Here is a 21,671-nt window from a genome sequence, read left to right on the forward strand (position 1 = left end):
AAGATTGGGAGTGCAGCAACCATTCATTTTTTGGCTGAAGTTGAAATGTCATTTTGTAAGATCAAGTAAAAGAAAGGGCTTTAATGAAAAGAGAATTTTACTCCTACAGTACAAACAAGAACTAATGTAGCACAGATAGCAACCTGAAAATAGGATGCCTGTTCATTTTTTTTGTTTGCAATGTACGACGTGTAGTTGAAGGGGAGTTGGAAGAGGGTCAGGAAATTATTTTTAGTACAAAGTAGGAATATAAATAGAAAGATAATTGGATATGGTTTTATTATGGAAAGAATAAAGGTCTTTAGTCGAAAGGGAAAACATTAATAAAGCATGTTGCAAAAATTTACAATTGTAGAAGAAAACAAAAATGAGCTTTTCAATTTGATTTATTATTGTCACATGTGTAAGTATACAGTGAAAAGTATTGAAAAATATTAAAAGGGCTGAAGACAAACAGGAAGGAAGAGATTAGATTTTAATTATAATGTTAATTTAAACTGCTAGGAGTTGTATATTGTGGTCTTTATTGGTCTAAAGGAAGAGGGGAACACTACATAGGGCGTGGGAAAGAGAAAGATGACAAGATGGAATGATACAATGCATTCTTAAAGTTCTTAAAGGGACGGACATTTAGAAAATGTCCCCCATGGGAGTTAGACCTTAAATCACTATCCATAGTGTGGGAAAGATCTTAATTCTCATTATCAGTAAGCAATCTGCCTCACGTGATACTTTAAATCATTACATTCTTTGCTGGGGATTCATTTTATGAAACAATAGTTCACCAGATAATATGATCATTGCCTTTTGGTGTTTGATATAATAGTATTGCAGTATTTTTCTACATCTATTGCATGTAAAATAGTTCACAAAAATTGCTAAGCGTCTGCACACTTTGTCTGATCTCATCTACCCCTTTTATTACTTGATTATATAATGTTGTCCTGACCAGAACCCTGTCCTCCATTTTTTGTGCACTTCAGCTCATCAAATACTCAGATGCTCATGTACTATGCTGCACCAGGTTACACTAACCCATCACCACTATCCACACTGACCCTGAATAAGTCCCAGTGCCTCAACACCTCAAATTTAAATGCTGCATCCTTGTGCTTAAAAGCCTTTATAGTGTTTTATCTCATTAAATCTCAGACTCCACACTTCTCTCACAATTCTTTGGACAGCCCTTTAAAATACATCTCCTCAAATACATTTTTGGCCACCCCTCTAATATCTCATTCTTTGATCCAGATTATGAGTTTTCTTTGTTTCCATGGCAAGCCATCAGTTTTGTTTTACTTTAAGTATGCTACATAAATAAAAGTTAAAGTTGGCATTCTATGATTGCAGCAAATAGGCTTTTTCAGACTTTTAAAATTGTCACTAGGAGTATCTGAAAGTAAGAAATGTATTGATCATCATTGACCAGAAACTGAACTGCACTAGAAGTATAAATACAGTGGCTACAAGAGTAGGTCAGAGGCTAGGAATCTTGCAGTGAATAACTTACCCCTGACTCCTCAAAACCTGTCCACCAAGGCACAAATCAGGAGAGTGATGGCATACTCTCCACTTGCCTGGATGAATGCAGCCCCACTCTTAAGAATCTTGAGAACGTACAGTATAAAGCAGCCCGCTTGATTGGCACTCCATCCACAAACATTACTCCCTCCACCACCAACACACAGTGGTAGCAGTATGTACCATGTACAAGATGCACAGCAGGAACTCACCAAGGTTCCTTCGGCAGCACCTTCCAAACCCACTACCACAACCATCTAGAAGGACAAAAGCAGCAGAATACCACCACCACCTGAAAGTTCCCCTCCAAGTCATTCACCATCCTGACTTGGAAATATATCACTGTTCCATTATTGTAGCTGGGTCAAAATCCCGGAACTCCCTCTACAACACCACTGTAGGTGTACCTACACAACATGGATTGTAGCTGTTCAAGAAAGCAGCTCACCACCACCTTCTCAAGGGCAATTAGGGATGGGCAAGGATAGGTCTAGCCAGAAAAGCTTCCCATAAATCAATTTTAAAAATCATGATGCCAAACAGAACCTTTCCAGCAAAGTGTGGCAAATATACCAAGAGTTTGTGTGTGTGTGTGTGTGTGTGTGTGTGTGAGTGTGTATGTAACATTAACTTATTCTCACGGCAGAAAATAATATTTATATCAAGGAATAATGACAACTGCTAATGCCATGAATCAGTGGTGACATGGATGTGAAGAGACAGAAGAGGAAGGTGCACCCCATTTGAAATATGAGGTGTGATTTCATGCACTAAACTTGGTCTTTGGAAAACTACAGCGCCTCCCACTTGAAAATCCTTGCTACAATTTTCTTTTTACTCTTTGATGCAGGAGCATTCAACTCATCATTGGGAAATCTGTCTGATGAGAGTAATTTTTAAAAAAGTACCAGTGGCCGAGCAAGTAATTTTGTGAAATAAGAGCAGTAATTGCAAAGCAGACTGGTCAGCATTGGAAAAGAGCAAAAATATTTTGATATTTTGGATGATTACACTTGTTCTGGTTGCCAGGGAATTGTCACCTTGATTGGGAAACGGGTCAAGATTGAGGTTCTTAAGGGATGGAAAAGTGAACCAGCCCTCAAAATCCTCACTTAATTCACTTAGCAAAATATGAACGAACATTCAATTTCCTAAATGTCTCAAAATCAATTTATTATTCACCTCCTGGAAATTATTGAGGATAATTGAACCTCTCAGGAACACTGAGGATAATTGAGCCTTCCCAGATCTTACCTTCTGTTCATGCCATGGTTCCGCTGCAGCGAAGTCAGAGAATTTGGTGGCCAGCCAAATCTCTGTTGACTGCGGCAGGATGGGAAAATCCTGCTGGCATGAACAGTGGTAAGATTCCAGCCACAGTTTGCCTCCTACTGTTGTTAGGAGAGTGTACCTTTAAGAAAATTTTTTTCAAAAAAAAACTTTCTTAAAAGGCAAACTCACATGACACTGTGCATCACCTTGTGATCCAGGACAATCATATCTGAAGTAAATGTCTACAGCTCGAGGGGATCCGACACAGAGTCAATGAGCTGGAAGTTGAGCGGCAAACACAGTGATGTACCTGGGAAGGAGAAAGTTACCTGGACTCCTTGTTTCAGAAGACAGTCATATTCATTTGCATAGGGAGATCTGATTTGTTCAGTGGTCAGAGACAGGAGGCTGTGACTGAAGTGAAGTTAAAGGGATCCAGAAGGCGGGAGCCTTGGCCCTTGCAATTGTCCATCAGGTTTGAGGTTTTTTTCAGCTTGTTTGGACGAGAGTGGGAGCTGCAGGATGGATAACTGAATGGACAATGGCCCCATGGTACAGGAAGCCACAAAGTGAGCAACCTTGTCGTTCAAATGCTCTGTGTTGTGTAACTGAAGCAGACATTTAAAAGTTTGTGCAGCTGCAGTGCTTTTGGTAGAAATAGTAAGTCACCCAAAGAGATGTCAGGTTTCAAATATTTTCCACTGTAAAATGTTATTTAATCTGTGGTTCCTAAATGAAATTCTAGCATTTAAAACTTGGACATCTGCTGCATTTTCAAGCTATTTATATAACAATTGCACAAAATTACAGTCATATCCCAGGCCTGAGAAAATATTTAAATGTTATTTACAGCATCTAAGTGCGAGAAGCTAAATATTATGTTCTGTAATGAGTACAGTGAAATAACTCCTATAAAGTTTACCAGCAGGATGAAGAATTGCCCTTCACCCAGTTGATTTATTTTCCATTCTGCAATTTACTTGTCTTGAGGCAGTGGCATAGCAGTATCATCACTGGACTGGCAATCCAGAGAACCAGGTTAATGCTCTGGGGAACCCAGGTTTGAATCCCACTATGCCAGATGGTGGAATTTGAATTAAATAACAATCTGAAATTAGAAATCTAATGAAACAATTATTGTAAAGACCCATCTGGTTCACTAATGCCCTTTAGAGAATGAAATTTGCCATCCTTGTGGTTGACTTGTAAATGCAATGTCATGCTGAAAAGGCCGAGCAAGCTATTCATCTGGAAGGTAATTAGAGATGTGCAATAAATGCTGGCGCAGTCAGCAACACCTACCTTCAATGAATAAAAAAAAGATGTTTTTAATAGTTAACATGTACCATTCTAATTGACTGGTCCTTAACAAACAAGACTAAAATAAACAGTGTCCAGTAGCCACTTTTGCTTGCTGAATGTAATTGCAAGTGGCCAATTTGGATGTGTTAACAATTAACCATTTGAGATTCCAAATGATGAAAGAAAATCTTCCCACTCACTAGCCAATGATAAATAATGCTATGAACTTTTTCTTCTATTTTATGACTTTGTGGAAAAATAGCTTGCAAGAATGACCAAACTTGATTGGAGAAAGTCCAGTTAATCATTCCCGCTGGAAGTCACTCATTACATGGCAATACTCAGCAGTTTTCCAGAAGGCTGCAGCAAAGACAATAATTTTAATCAGCTATGGTTTATTTTGTTAATCTTTTGCAGCAGGAAATGCAAGGCTAACTTCACAGTGTAGTGTTGTAATGACTGTATTTGGGCATACAACAGAAGGTTTCTGGCCTCGACTGCCTTCGCAGACAGTGCATTCTAGACTTCCACAACCATCTATGCGAAAAAAAAATTGCCAATCCCCTCTGAATCTCCTGCCCCTTCAATGATAGTTGATGCCAGATCAGTTGCTATCTTTAAGTCTGAGAAAGATAAATTTTCACTAAGTAAAAGATATTAATGGATATGAGCCAAAGGCAAGTATATGGAGTTGGGCCATAGATCAGCCATGATCTCAATGGGCTGAATGACCTACTCCTGTTGCTATGTTCTTATGTTTGCTTGTCTGCATTGTCATGCAGCATTGTCAGGGTTCAGCTTCCTTCCCCTTGAATCTTCCCTCTGCCTTTCAGTGTTTGATCTCTTCATCTACCTCCCTGCTATTGTGAGCCCTCGCCCTTATCCCACCTTGCACAGCCTTCCTGCTCCCCCCTTGTCTTTGCCATGACACACACACACTCATGCACACACACGCTCTCGGTCAAACTTCAGATCTTTGTTGCGGTGGTCACTTGAGTCCCACAGCAAGTGCTGTTCAGAGAGACACTGGTGTGCAGCACAAGGGGTAAAGAGACCCCTGCATTCCCCAAACCCATTTGCAGTTCTGGTTTGAGATGGTGACACAGGAGAATCCATGGGTCCAGCAATAAGATGCTGTCCATGAAGATCAACTTGGCATGGAGATGGAAGGCAAGAAGTGTGTATAGCAGAGTGGTGTACAGTGCTCAGAAGTAGCGCAGCACTATGGCAAAAAGGCTTTGTTGCACCCACCTCGAAGTATCTCGCAAACTGAGAGCCATTTTTTTCATGTCACTCTTTATCAGTCCGGTTTGACACTGATGTGATTACCTGCAGACATGACATAAGGCTGATAGGGTATCAGTAGGCAGTTGCTTTAATGAGCATTCATGGGATGCAAATGAATGTAAATAGTGTTCATGCCACCTGTCTTTGGGAGAATTGCAACATGATTTTACGTCGGTGGGTTTTTGGCTCTCACCAGTTTCTTGGTGCCCATCTGCCACTGAAACTGCCACAGCTGTGTTGGGAGAATTGCACCCAAAGGTTTTTTTTATTCTTCTTTCAAGGATGTGAGCGTTACTGGCATTTGTTGCCCTTGAGAAGGTGATGGTGAGTTGCCTTCTTGTACTGCTGAGTAAGAGAGTTTTCTGTTATTCCAATGTCCTCCCAGCAAACTCAACTAAGTAATACCTACTCTAATTTTTTAACTCATTAAATTAAATTGTTCACTATTCCAGGATCATCCAGAATGCAAAGGCAACCCTCTGCTTTGTTTCTCATCTGCAAACCATCTTCTTAAACCTCTCTCCCCCGTCTCCTTCACCTTCACTTGCAGCAATTTGTAAGAAGTGTCCATGGACCTTTTTGTCACTAAGGTTGAGGTCATCTACTGTCAGTATATTATCAGGCTGTTTGTCCAACACACAGAATCGGATGAGCAAAAAAAAACCCTCTGTTAAATATTGGGAAGTATGAAGCCATTATCTTCAATCCCTTCGACAAACTCTGTTCCCTAGCTACTGAATACATTCCTTTCCCTATTAACTGTCTGTGGCAATACCAGATGGTTTGCAACAAAACCATTTTTAATCCCAAGATAAGTTGCCACACATCTGCACTATCACTTCAACCATTTACTTCCACCTCTGTAACATCACGTCATCTGTGGCTGAGATGTTCAATCGTGTCTTTGTTAACTCTACATCTGACTATCCCACTTTAGGCCAGCCTCCCACATCTTAACCTCTGTTAACATGACATCATCCAAAGTTTTACTGCCAGTGTCTTAACTCACAACAAGTCCCATTCACCCCACCCGTGGGGCGGCACAGTGGCACAATGGTTAGAACTGCTGCCTTACAGCACCCAGGGATTTGGGTTCAATTCCGGCCTCGGGTGACTGTGTGGAGTTTGCATATTCTCCCCGTATCCGCATCGGTTTCCTCCGGGTGCTCCAGTTTCCTCCTACAGTCCAAAGATGTACGAATTAGGTAGATTGTCCATGAATAATTGCCCCTTAGTGTCAGAGGAACTAGGGTGAATATGTGGGGTTACAGGGATAGGGCCTGGGTGGGTTGTTGTCGGTGCAGGCTCGATGAGCCAAATGATCTCCATCATCACTATAGGGATTCTGTGATAACTCCTGTTCTCAGTTACAAACACTGGCTCTCAGAAACAGAACTTGAATTTTAAAATTCTCATTCTTGTTTTCAAATTCCTCCATGCTCTTGTCCCTTTGTACGTCTGTATTCATTTGTAGCCCTACAACTTTCCAAGATATCCATGATCCCCTAATTGCGATCTCATGTCATCCCTGATTTTAATTGCTCTAGCTTTGGAGATGAGTCTAGACTTAAACTAGCTAGGTCTTAAGTCCTGGAACTTTTTCTCTAAATGTCTGCCTCTCTTTCCTGGACCTTAAACACAATCCATTTGATAAAGCTTTTGACAATCTTAGCTGATATCTCCTTAAGTGGTGGGGTGTCAAAGAATGTTCCTGTGAAGCACTTTGGGGTGTTTGATTACATTAAAGGTTCTATATAAATGCAACTTCTTGTTGTTGCTGTTGTGCTTGCAAATTATCTTTGCAAGAATGTCTTCTGACACAACAGGAGTCCTCTTATTGTCTCACTAATAGTTCATACAAAGTGAACAGCTGGCCACATGGGAACAGTAAGAGAGGTTTGTCTAATTTTAATAGCCTGGCCTCATTAACATGTCACTTGTCGACTTTGTGACCAAAATGAGCAGGAAGTTTGTGGAAAATGGCCATTGAGCTATTAAAAGGCTCACAGGGGAACAAGTCCCCAGCATGAGGTAAGTGTGCTGACAGTGGAATGGGGGGGAGGTAGGAGTCTCGGGCAGGGAAGATAAATTGAAGGTTAGCAGGAGTTTTCTTTCCGGCCCACAAGGACATTTTTTTACAAATGGTTTAAAAGCTTATCTCCCTGGGCCTCTTCTGGAGCCTGGCAACAGATTTTGCCTCGCAGGGATGTAAGAAGCCTTAACAATTCTTCTGCTCAGGCCTCTGGTTGAAGCAGCAAATTGTGTCCTTGGATTATTAAGTTACACTATCAGATATGGATCATTAGGGAGTTAACTAATAAGAACCTTCCATTATGAAAGGATATAACTAGTTGATTTTACCTAGGGCAGCCACACTTATTACTCACAAATGCAAATCAAATAATATCCAATTATTCTAATAGTTTTTTAAATGTCCTAATTAAGCACTTAAACAGTAATTAACAAGCATTGAAAATAACCTGCTTTTCCCTGCTGGCAGATTGAGCAGAATTTTTGTTATCATTCAAAATGAACTTCTGAAAAGGCATTGCTTGGATGATTTTTAATAGCTGATTAAAAGCCGCTGATTAAAAATGCACTGTCAATTGAAGACTCATTGATGTTGATAGCTATAGAGGCAAAATTACCAAATGTTAAATCAACAGCAAGGTCCAAGTGCTAAGATAATTAAGCCAGAAGGTTATTCAGGCAAGTGAATACTTTTTGCTGCTACATATAAATTGAATTACAATCGATAAATGGAAACTTCCTCAGACTTTCATTTTAATGAGGTACAGTTAGGGCTAGCAGACTGCAAAAGAGCTAAATACAGCAGAGATATTGAGGAGGAAGATACTTTTGATTGATTAATTTGGATGGAGTTAAGATTTTGAGAAAAATGTATGCTAGAAATGCTGAGAGGCATATTGTTTTGGAGACAGATGATAATTGATCCACACATGCTAAATTTAGAAGCATTTTTGCAGCTTGCCCTTGATTTTTAATCGTTAAATGATGTTGAAAGTATTTCTTAAAAAAACATAATGGCCCAGTATTAGTTCAGGAAATAATGGCAAGTTAAATGCATATCATAAGTAGCCCAACAGTTTGTGCTGAGGAAGAGAGATGCATTAATGTGTGAATTGCCACAAATTTCTGGACAGTTTGCATTGCTTCCCATTGGCCTCATGAGAAAAAGATCTTGCTATCAATCTCCCAGTCACTTCTGACATTTGCACAGGAAATACAAAATGAACTCACCAAGAAAGTTACAGTTGGTACTTTACAATGGCAGGACTCTTTTAGTGATGAGGCTTCTGTTCCTCCAAGTCCAATCAATTTCTCTGTGGAATCTCTTTCTCACAATGGTTCTTCTCGTGTCCTAGACAGCCATATGTGGAGGATAGGACCTCAGTTACAGTGGCTCAAGCTCTGAGTTTGGGAGCTTGAGCAACAGATGGAGTCACTGTGACACATCCACAAGGCTGCAAGTTTCATTTATAGATGTAGTCACCCTACAGATTGACGATCTGTAAACAGGAAGGAATGAATGACCATCAGGCAGTCAAGACAAACCAGGCAGGTAGTGCAGCAATCCCCTGAATGCATCGCATCCTCCAGCCCGCATTCAGGTCTGGGGTGTGCAGCCAGAACCTAATCGGTGGCACCTTGCCAGGTTCAGCTGTACTGAGGCAGGAAGGGGAAGCACAGGAGGAAAATTGAAAAAGCAATAGTGGGAAGAGATTCTGTCCTTAAGGAAACAGACAGACATTTCAGCAACCTCAGACTTGAATCTGGGATGGTATGTTGCCTCCCTGGTGCCAGGGTCAAGGATGTCACTGAGCAACTTTGAAGCACTCTGAAGGAGGAGGGTGAACAGCTCGCGATCATGGCCCATATCAGTACCAACAACAGATAGAAAAAGGGATGAGGTCCTGCAAGCAAACTTTACAATGCCAAGGAAGAAATGGCTAGCAAGAATTCAAATGTAGTAATCTCTGGATTATTCCAAGTAATAGTATAGAAAAATGAGGTTGGAGCAAATGAATGTGTGGCTGGAACAATGACGAAGGAGGATGGCTTAAATTTCTGGGAACAGGCATGTACAAACCAAACAGATGCACCTGAACACAGTGGGAGCAATATCACTGTGGGGAAATTAGCTAATGTAATTAGGGAGTGGGGTGGTTAAACTATCTTGGCAGGAGTTGGGAACCAGCAGTTGTATCAATAGAAAAGACAAGTTGTTCAATAAACAATAAACATATGTCATGAATGGTGGTGAAATGGCTAAGGATGAAGCTGCAAAATATCAGAAAGTTTTAATATCCAGCTAACAGCAGCAAACAACAGATGGAATCACTTGCTGAGCAAGATAAAAAAAGTAGAAAGTAAATCAGAGAGAATAATGATGAAACTGTCTCCTTAGGCAATGCCTCAGGATCGAGGACAACTTGCTTCCAATCTTGCTCGATAGTTTCTGAGTTGGCTGCAATAAATCCAATGTGTGCTCTGCAGACTCTGCCACATTTGTAGCACAAGGCACTTGTGGGGCAAGTAAATGAGTTAGGAACTTAGGAATATAGGAATTACAAGCAGAAGGAGGCAAATCCAGCCCTTTGAGCCTGCTCCACCATTCAATCAGATCATGGCTGATCTCTCCCTGGTCTCAAATCCATCTCCCAAACAGTTCCCAAAATCTTCTTATCCCTTTTTAAAATTAGTAATCTACCTCCTTCTTGAAACCATTCAAAGTTGTTTGGAGGTTTATGCCCTCTGTTCGACACCTCACCTTTGCCTCTGCATGCTCCTGATGAAGTCTTCCCATGTGCTTGGTGCCTTCTCAAATAAACCTCCTCCATCTTGGTCAGTCACAAGCCAGGCTCTCTCGAGTCAGCAAGGATGTTTGACCTTCTTGCTTGGGAACATCCCTAACACGATTCCACTGTCCTCCTGGGAATCTCCTGCTGCGACTGAGTTCTGAAAAGAACAGTTGCTTTGGGAGTCTGATGTCAGGCATACGAACCACATGTCCCACCCGGCGGAACTGGTTTGAGATATTAATGTCGCAATGCTAGGCTGGCTGACTTGGGAGAGGATGCTATTGCTGGCCTACTCTCACTGCCACCAGATTTGGAGGATCTTGCGAAGATACCACTGGTGAAACCTCTCCAGTGCTTAAATATGCCTGATCAAACCACGTCCGCAGTATAGCATTCAGTTCTAGTCATTGATTCACAAGGGAAATTCAAGCATTGATTTGATGATGTATAGGTGAGATGGATTCGCCAGAGTGAATGCTCAGGGTTATGCGGATAGGATGGAGGGGAGGGCTTAAGTGGGATGCTTTTCCGGAGTGTCAGTGCAAACTTGATAGGCTGGATGGCTTCTTCCTGCACTGTAGGGATTCTATGGTTCTATGGATCATTGCAGGCGACAGCATCAAGAATCATAAGACTGATCCGTAATGTTAAAGAACTAGGAAAGATTGGAAGGAGCTGTGTTTTTCAGTTTGACAAGGAGATACTTCAGAGATAAAGGTAGAAATTTCTTAGGGAGTCCTCCTATTATCTGCCATGATTTAGGCAAAAACTCCACAGGGAGTTTGAAGAAACTGTATCTTCCTGCCCCTGCCTGGGAACTTTGCCCACTTGACATCACTGGATTCTCCCAGTGTTCTGGTCAAAGTTGCTGATCAAGTTTTTTGTTGTTAAATTATATGGCATTGAGGATGTAGATGTTGCAGATTCCTTGAATCACTGACAACAAGAACTTACAGCAAAGTAGGTTATTCGAGTCAGGCTGAATCTTCAAGGGAAAGCCTGACTCAAAATGATGGCTCTATTCTCTCTCCACAGATGCTGAGATTTTCCAGCATTTTTTGATTTTGCTTCAGATTCCAGCATTTGCAGTATTTTGCTTTCATATTAAGGTAGTTTATTCACCAGCTCTGCAGCTATTTTAACACTTACGCTCTGCTCGGGCTCCCAGGGATAACTCCTGCTCTCCTGCCGTATGACCTCTTTTGTAGCCGTATCACCACATTCTCATATGATCACTCAGTCTACAGGGGATTCAGAGTATTTGCCCTGCGGCAACCCTCCTCCCCCTTAAGGATAGTACACAGCTTTCATGAGAACAAATTCTATCCTAAGCTAGAGAATAGTGGAAGTAAGAGGAAAAGCTATAAACTTTGTTGCCAGCACAGGATTTACAATGGATCCCCATAATATTTGAAAAGGACAAAGTGGCCAAAATAATGAAATATGGAAGATTGAAGCTTTTTGCAGTTAGCCTCAGGAAATTTATTAACTTCTCACTAATTTACAAAGAAGCCAAAATAATTCAAGTGGAAAAGCTGGTTCTAGAATGTACTTGAATAGATGAAAAGGAAATTAATATCTGACTCTGCACTACAAACTTGTCAGATTCAGTTGCTGTATTTAAAGTAACTACAAATTGTCCAATGGATAATCAGGGTAACCTAATCATGTAAGGGAAGTCTAGGAAGCTATCAGCAACAGAACGTAATGCATAAGAAAATACTTTTGGCAAATGTTCATGCGTTAAAAGTAAGAAAGTAGTATTTATAATGGAGCAATCCTACTAGAAATGTACAATGGTTCTTTGCATTATTTCCTCAATAGATTTAACAGCTGCTTAAAAGCATAACATATAGTTGGAAGTTCTCCAAAACTGTGACTTTGAATTTAAATAATTGTTTCAGCAAAACAAATGTACCAGCAGAGTCATTCTCAAGATGATGAGAAAATAATTCCACCTTAAAATGAAATAGAAATTTAAAAGGTTTTCCAAAATCTTCTAAGTGACTAGAAAGCTGGAAATAATAGAAAATTGTGATAAAGCCTCATTTTTCTTTCAACTTGCAGCTTAATCTATATGAAAAAGACATTTCTGAATAATCCCCGTATGAAATCAGTACTAGTTCAATTATTATAAGAGCCATTATGACTGTCCATCTCCACAGCATCTCAGGAGTGGAGGGCCATGTGCTCATTGTCAGCATGCACCAGTATGAAGTTCAAATGCCAACTTGGAAAACCCATCAAAAATTGGTTAATGTTCAAAAACACTGGAACAACGCAAAAGCACTGCAGCAATGGGGATTGTCATAGCTTTAGTTGCAGTTTTAATCAAAGGGGAGGGGAAGCTCATGGAAGGAGTGGACCAGACTATTTATGTTTCATTTGCCTATCAGATCCATAAAACCATGGAAACCTATAATACAGAAGGAAGCCATTCAGCCCATAAAGTCTGCACCAACTCTCCAAAAGAGCATCTCCTGATTTGATTTAATTTAAATTTGATTTATTGTCACATGTATTAGTATACAGTGAAAAGTATTGTTTCTTGAATGCTATACAGATAAAGCATACTGTACATAGGGAAGAAAAGGAGAGAATTAGTGTTACCGTCACAGATAGGGTGTAGAGAAAGATCAACTTAACATGAAGTAGGTCCATTCAAAAGTCTGCAAAAGATTGAATTTAAAACATTGTTAGGGAGTTTAAAATAATTAAAATAAAGTTTTAGTAGCATAGAATAAAAGATGGAATTAGAAGGTATGTTGGCTATATTTTGCAAGAATTGCCATGCTCCAGTGCCATCTTAACCAAGCCCCACCCACTGATCTAGCCCTGCGCATTTACCATGGTTAATCCACCTAACCCACACATCTGTTGGAGATTGGGGGGCAATTTAACATGGTCAATCAACCTAACCGGCACACCTTTGGATTGGGGAAGGAAACTGGAGATCCTGGAGGAAATCCACACAGACAAATGGAGAATATGCAAACCCCACACAAACAGTCATCCAAGGCTGGAAACAAACCCAGATCCCTGATACTGTGAGGCAGCAATGCTAACAACTGTGCCATAGTCCCATTCACAATGGCTGTGGAGGGAATGCTGGCATGAATGGGTTGGTGAGTATTGCCCAACTAGTTTTGTGCCACTGTGAAATATGAAAGGTTTTGAAAACAATAACAATATATTTCTTTTGTTTACCAGATTTGTTAAATGGGAACGTAGAATTATCTTGTAATGATTCAGTAAGATTTTTCCTTTTGGAGCTTAACTATTTGCTTTTCTTATTTTTCTCATTGATTTTACTGGAAATATTTAATTTTTCTCATTACATTAGTTGTTCAGTTTTTAAAGCTTTCCACGCCAGCTGTAACTAGCCTAGTTGAATTCTATTCTGATATTGAAACTTCTGTGTTGGTCATTCTCATTTGCCTGGATGATGCATTTCACATTGGATGGTGTGATAATCATGTATTTAATATTTTTAGTGTAGCGTTGGAACAAAGTTAATCGAGAATGTCGTTACAAATATGCCTTACAGAAAGTGCTCACCGGCATTTCTGGGTTTGTAAGAGGAACAAGTAAATCATGGCACCTAAGATGTAGCACACTTCTCAATTTGATAAACAATAGATTAATTTGAGATTAGGAAGATGATACTAGTATAAAATGCTATATGAAGTAGTTTATATATAACATAAATTACATCACAGCGAATTATGAAATACTGAGTGTGGATGCTAACTCAAAAGTGTACTAATGAATAAGTTATGAGATTTATGATTCCCTAAAGTATAAAATATTAATGGCTCTGTTGAGGTATACCAAACATGTGGAAACTGTAAGAAAATGAAACCACTTAAAGCTTAATCATGAGATCAGAACAATTCTTGCAACATCAAATTGAGAAGATGAATTATTATGAAGCAAATGGATGGAAATAACATCTGAATATCATAATGAAACAAAATCCATGGGGAGTATTTCAACTTCTGGGCAAGAAGCCAACAGGCGGTGCAATGGAAGGCTTGGCCGATGTTAACGACTAGGCTTCATTAGCATCCCACAAGCCAGCTGCCCGAAGGCCACAAGACAAGTTTTTGGGGAGGGCTTTAGGAGTATTCTGTGAGTGGGAAGTGGGACCAAACTTGCGCCATCAGCTTGGCAGCCCATACTTTGTTTGTGTGGCCTGAAGAAGTACTCCTCACAAAGGTAAGTTTTATATTTACCTTCTTGGTTTGTCAGTTTTATTCTGTCTCATGTTACAAACCCAAAGTTTACAAAGATAGTTATTTATTTGAACTGGCTCTTTAATTTAGGATACAATGGAGGAATGAAGAGATTCATATCAACTATCCATGGGCGGCATGGTTGCACAGTGGTTAGCTTCACAGCTCCAGGGACCTGGTTCGATTCCCTGCTCGGGTCACTGTCTGTGCGGAGTTTGCATATTCTCCTCGTGTCTGCGTGCGTTTCCTCCAGGTGCTCCAGTTTCCTCCCACAGTCCAAAGATGTGTGGGTTAGGTTGATTGGCCATGCTAAAAATTGCCCCTTAGTGTCCTGGGATGCTTAGTTTAGAGGGATTAGTAGGTAAAATATGTAGGGATATGGGGGTAGGGCCTGGGTGGGATTGTGGTCAGTGCAGACTCAATGGGCTGAAGGGCCTCTTTCTGCTCTGTAGGGTTCTATGATTCTATGATTTATCCAGAATTCAGCTCCACAAAATGTTTGTGTGAGTTGTTTGTTAAAGGTTAAGGAGTTGCGTGGGGGTTGGCAAGCCTAGAGGGTGTTTTCCTGGGGAAAAGGTGCAATATGTTCATGCCTATGGATAATGGTAAGGGCATCTACGATGGCTATGAATAGACGGTTAGTAATAGACTCATGGGGAGGTGTTAGGAATATTTTTAAAACAGTTATGTTTTGAGTTGTCTACTCAATTCCAAGATGGAATGGAATTGAGGATGTAAAAGATAGGTCATTAGAATTTCTACCTGGATGTGAGGCCCACATGATTCAACTTAACAGTGAGATGGGCCTTGAAGGGGAAGAGTCCAAGGCAGGCAATTGTAATATCAGGTTAAGGATTTTTCAAACATATCCTTGAAATTCAGACAAGGGAGTCTTTGAGAATCTGAAATAGAGGCAGTTAGCCCTGCATTTCGAAGAGGAAAAATTGTTGTCTTTTTTAACCAAACAGAAGGCAAGTGACAGTTCACATGCAGAATAAAGAGACCACATTTGTGAGGGTTTAAAACAAGGCTGAATAATTCATCTAGCTTTGGCTAGAGGGAGAAACGTTCATATGTAACCCTTACTGTGAAAATTAACACTGGGACTTAAATTAGCTGGCAGAGAAAGGAAAGGGGAAGTCGGCTATTAGATGTGCAAAACAGCTTTGGACTCATTCCAGGAAAATAAAGTGTCCTCTGAAGAGACAAGGTAATGAATTAGTGTGGCGGGAGATTTTCAGCTTTTTAAAAGTTAAAATCGGGTAAAGCTTACTGGAGTCTTCACAGTTACAGGATCTTCTGGTCTTACTGATGCGAGTAGAGATTTCAATGGCTTGCCGGACCCATGTTTCATCTGTGGCAGAAGAATGAAAAGTTTCAGCACAAGAATTTAAGTTGTCTGCAAAAATAGTGTTTGTCATTCTTGTTTTCAGTTTGTTTGTTACAGTGAAAGTTTTTGTTGTAAGATTTCAGATGTATTTTCTGGTTCCTCTCTTGACTGTCATCTCTTCTAGCTATAATGGTAATCGCCTGTGTGGCTGGCTGGTCTGACCAGTGAGGTACTTCTGGAACCTATAACAAAAGTGAACAAACTTTCTCTGAAAAGAGAGAAGATGCTTTAGAGTTGAAGTCCCAGTCAAGAGAATCTTTCTTGCTCTGTATAACTACGACTGTCTTCACATCTTCTGGTGTTTTGAGGAGATTCAAGGCTACACAGGCATCTCTACTCAAGACAGAAAAAGACAAGTTATGGATGACATTTTGAAGATTTGTTCACTGCCATACAATAATGGTTCCAGAATCATGCTTGTTACTGAAATGTGCTGTTTTAAATCATGTCTAAACACCAAGGAAGATGGTTTTATTTGTTAGAGGTCAATCCCAGGACCTCCTCAAGGCAATGTCCTAGATGCAACAATCTTCGATTGCTTCATCAGTGAACTTCCTTTCATTGTCAAGTCAGAACTGGGGATGTTTACTGATTGATTGCACAATGTTTGGTACACTTCCCAACTCTTTAAATATTTAAGCAGTTTGTGTCCAAATGCAAGAAAAACTGAACAATATTTTGGCTTGGGTTGATACGTTGATATTTGCTCCAAACAAGTGCCAGGCAATGACCATTTTCAGCAAGAGAATCCACCCATTTTTCTTTGACATTCAGTGGCATTATGCATTGCTGAATGCCCCCACTATTAACATCCTGGGGTTACTATTGACCAGGAACTTAACTATCCATAGTAGCTACTGTAACCATAACAGCAAGTCAGAGGCTGAGAATTCTATTGAGTGTAACTCATCTCCTGACTCCCCACAGCTTGTCCACCATCCACAAGGCACAATTCAGGTGTGATAGAATACTATCCACTTACCTAGATAAGTGCAGCTTCATTAACATTTAACAAGCATGACACCATCCAAGACAAAGCAACCCACTTTATCCAATTCACCACCTTCAACATCAACTCCCTCCACCACTAACACACAGAAGTAATGATATGTACCATTCACAAGATGCATTGCACCAAATCACTGAGGCTTCTTTGATATCTTCTACCACTTTGAATGACGAGGGCAGCAGATGCATGGCAACACCACCGCTACAACGCCTCCTCCAAACCCCTTACCAGCCTAGCTTCAAAATACATCACCGTTCCTTCACTATCACTGGGTCAAAATCCTGGTACTCCCTCCCTAATAACACTCTGGGTGTGCCTACACCACATTAACTGCAGTGCCTGAAGAAAGTAGCTCACCACCATCTTCTCAAGGGCAAATTAGGGACAGGCAATAGCAATGCTGGGCTAGCCAGCGATGCTCACTTCCCCTGAAAGAAGAAAAACAGTCAGATTCCTCCATTCCCATGGAGTAGTATGTTTGGTCTTCATTGCCAAAGTCTCTCAACCATGGTTCTTTGATCAATAGAATTGGAACACTGGCTCCCATGTCCATCTTAGGATCTGTGAGCTAGCCATTAACCAACATTCTGGAACAAAAATCCAGGACCTTTGACTTCACCCAAGAAGCATGGTCATGTGTTCTCTTGGTGTGCAGTTTTGACTTCATGAGTCTTCATGGGATCTTCTGTGCATTTTAATCATAAAATCCCGATGGTGTAGAAGGATGCCATTTGGCCCATTGAGTCTGCAGTGACAACAATCCCACCCATGCCCTATCCCCATAATGCCACATATATACCCGCTAGTCCCTCTAACCTACGCATCCTGGGACACTAAGGTGCAATTTAGCATGGTCAATGCACCTAACCCGCACATCTTTGGACTGTTTTATCTTTACTTAATGTTTTACTTTTCCACAGCTTCCCAAATTGTTCACGACAGTTCCAATGAAAGAATTGGGCTAACATTGCTGGACATTGATTCTGCCTGTGAGGAACTTTGTTCCACAGTACTGGCATGCTGACTTTACTGGTTGGTTGGGGTATTTTTTCCCTTGGGCTCAAGTGTTGCTGTTTCTGTGTAGTTTCACTTACTGGACTATGAGGTTTACTTTGTACCACTGTTTGCTTTCTCTCTTTAATCTGGACCTATCCTGCACATAGATTTCAGATTGCCTGACAATCTGGATGGCCTTCTCAAGGGTTAGATCTTTCTTTTCTTAAAGCATGTCTGAAGATGCCTTGTCCACCATTCCTACAACTATTCTGTCCCTGATTAACTCATATTTAAAGGTCACCATAATCACAGTTTTCAACCATTCTATACAGCTTCTTAATGAAAGACTTGATAGGTTTTGTGGGCTGATAGTACATGTATTAAATTTTGTTAGTTATGAAGTTAAAATAAATGTTGAATGATTTTAAAACTTCATCAAATCTTGTACATGCTTCATTCATTCCGTTCTCCAAAGTCCAAAATTTGTATTTGAACTGAACTTTGGACAAGTTGATCTGGAAGACCAGGACTGAAATTTTTGTTGTTCCCCCAGCACGATCTTCTAGTCCAACCGACAGTGAGCCCCTGTCAGACCATACAACAGGAAACCTCATTGACAATAGCAAAAACGGAGGATTGTACCACCAGCTGAAATGGATTGCCTTCTCCACTAAACACGCCAAAGGGACATAGAAAATTCTGCCCAGATTTCTGATCCATGGTTAAAATTTTTAAATTGCAAGTTCAAATTGTATGCATCTTTATTAAGAGTTTTCGCACACTTGCTGGTATCTTTTCCCCATAAAGTAATGATGTTTACGATCTCAGCATTTCAATTCTTTCTTACAATGGCTGCCTAGATTGACTGGTTCGAGTTTAGTGCAACATTCTCTGGACTTGGAAGCATCAAATCTCAGCTTCTGCTGGTTTTTTTAAAGCTGCCAGCCCAGTTGCAATTAAACTTTAATTGTTGTTTTTCCTTTGTTCAGGGCGAGTTTGGCCGCCACATGTTGGGTTACCAATTCAGGAGTCATTATGTCAGACTGTGATTTAACTGGCAATTTCTGACCACTGCAGTATTTAGCTTTTTTTTCAGGACTTGTCCAGGAATTTTAAAATTTCAGCTCACCTCTGCTAGATCTGCTGACTTAACAAACACTGGGTTTTAAAACTGCACTTCCATGGAATTTAGTGAAGTCTCCTGCTGCAGTAAGGAATTTTGTTTCTGCCTTCAGCTTCCAAGTCTTTCTTTAAGGCTCTTCTCTGGCAATTTCCTTCTGAACCTTTGCTTCTTGGGCTTTTCTTCAAGTCAGAATGCCTCTTTGATTTGCCCTTCAGTTTTCCAGGATTTTGGTTTTCTTCTGCTATCTTTGTGAGGTTTTGAGTTGTTACATTTGCTGCCATCGTGTTATAATGTGTGAGTGTAGATCAATAGGTCTTATTAAGGTCTACATAGTCTTAGGTGGTTCAAGTAACTACTAGAAACCATGTGCATACTATTGTAAAGGCTTCCATGCTTGCTCCTATGTTTGACTCTATCGAACATTACACTGATCCCAAGGTGCAAGACATGCATTCTATTACACCACTGTGTGGGAGGTATGGTACTCACTCCCACATTAACCCTATATGTGCTAGATCTTTATTATTACAGTCTTAAAACTTGAAATCTTGTTGTGATCCTTCACTAAAAATTCAACTATCTTTTCGAAAGTTATCAGTCACTGGAGGGATACATGGTAGATGCTACAGAACGGTAGACAAAATTGTATCAATCTCAGTGATAGGGCTCTAATTGGTAAATAAATATACAAATTTGCAAACCTACCTAAATTAGCTGGGCACCTCAATCACATTGGCATTAACATGGTGGCAGGGTGATGAGTAGTAAAACACCATTCTTTCCTTACCAGGCTTCCTCAAAGCAGAAGGAATTAAGATTCCTCCTTGTATTTTGAATTGTAATTTTTAACCGGTATCATTAGGTATGTCTTCTAATTTGATTCACATTCTTGAACACCAATTGCTAATTAATGATGATTAATTATCATCTTTTACTTAAATGATGATAAAGAAACAGTAATCATTGATGTTGCAGCAGTTTAATACATTATTGATTGTTTTAGCTCCTGCCTTGCTTCATGTAAGGAACATTGCAAAAGGAATTGAAAGCCTGGTGTACACAATTTATTTGTTAGTTCCATTAAATACATTTCTTGTAAGCTCTTACATGGATGGGCAGATTAATGATACTTAATCACATCAGCTTCAAGCAAAGGCCTTACATTGTAATTTGAAGGACAAGATCAAATCTTTTCGGTGTGAAAACCGGACAGCATTTAATGCAGCGCTAGTCAATTGTAGAGATCGATGTTGTTGTTACTTAATGTAATGTACCACATTCATACTCAGTACTCACTCATGCACCAGTGTGCTCAGTTTGGGTTTCACAGGACATTAAAGGCTCTAATACATGTGATCCACTTCATTTTTTAAAAAATATGATTTGTTCCTCAGAATTACAAAGCCAATATACAGAGTGAACAAGGCAAGCCTTGTTGATCTCCTTGCTTGCTCCAAAACACAATTCAAATTCCTGCTCCTGCTTTGTCCAAGACTGCAAGAAACTACAAAGAATGTAGCCCAGTCCATCATGCAAGCCAGCCTCCTATCCATTGACTCTGTCTAGACTTCCCGCTGACTCGGAAAAGCAGCCAGCATAATTAAGGACCCTTCACAGCCCAGACATTCTATCTTCCAACTTCTTCCGTTGGGAAAAAGATACAGAAGTCTGAGGTCACGTACCAACCAACTTAAGAACAGCTTCTTCCCTGCTGCTATCAGGCTTTTGAATGGGCCTACCTCGCACTAAGCTAATCTTTTTCTATACCCTAGCTATGACTGTAACACTACATTCTGCACTCTCTCCTTTCCTTCTCTATGAATTGTATGCTTTGTCTGTATAGTGTGCAAGAATCAATACTTTTCACTGCATACTAATAAATGTGACAATAATAAATCAAGTTCTAATTCAATCCAATTTTCCCACCCCGCCTGCCAGGGGAATTGTAGGGGGCAGGACAGAACCATGTAAAGAGCCAATGACCTTGGGTGGGATTTTCCAGTCTTGGAACGAGCGTGGCAGGAAAATCTTGCCATTTGTTCTCACTAAAGACACATACTAGATCCAAGCTGCCAAGAACAGGCACCTGATTTCATTCTTGATCTTCACCAAAAGGGTGAGAAGTAATGTAAATACAAATGATTTATTTCTTATTGATTATTAATGCAATTTAATAGATTTACACATGGATGCTGACTTCTAAATAAATTGGCACTTTTTTATAAGTGAGTGATTTTCAAAGTTACAGAATATAATTAGGGACTACAATTCACTCATAAATGAGCTAACAATTTGTATTACAAAGCAGTGAGTAAGCTCCAATATCTTGGAAATTGAAGTATAAACAAAGTAAAAAAAAACAATGCCTTAATATCATTTCTATTTTATCTCCAACATTTGCAATGTTGCTATTGTAATGACAGGAATACACAAATAAATAATACTAGGGATCACATTTCCTATCTGAAGAAAACAATTGTATTTATTCTTGAAGAAAATAAACCTTCAATTTGGACAAAATGAGGCAGATTTTGCTTAGCAGGTTATCTAATACTGTCACCGTCAGTAGATTTGCACCTACACTCTTCAACTCAAAACATATCAGACAATGCAATGGCAAACCACTGCATAAATTGCAAAAAAAAAACACAATCCAGGCTAGGATTCAGCCGAGGACCTGCCTATGAATGACTGATACCTCCGAAAGATAATG

The sequence above is a fragment of the Carcharhinus amblyrhynchos genome, chromosome 2 (assembly GCF_965287045.1).
Source record: "Carcharhinus amblyrhynchos chromosome 2, sCarAmb.v2.hapA, whole genome shotgun sequence".
Lineage (NCBI taxonomy): Eukaryota > Metazoa > Chordata > Chondrichthyes > Carcharhiniformes > Carcharhinidae > Carcharhinus > Carcharhinus amblyrhynchos.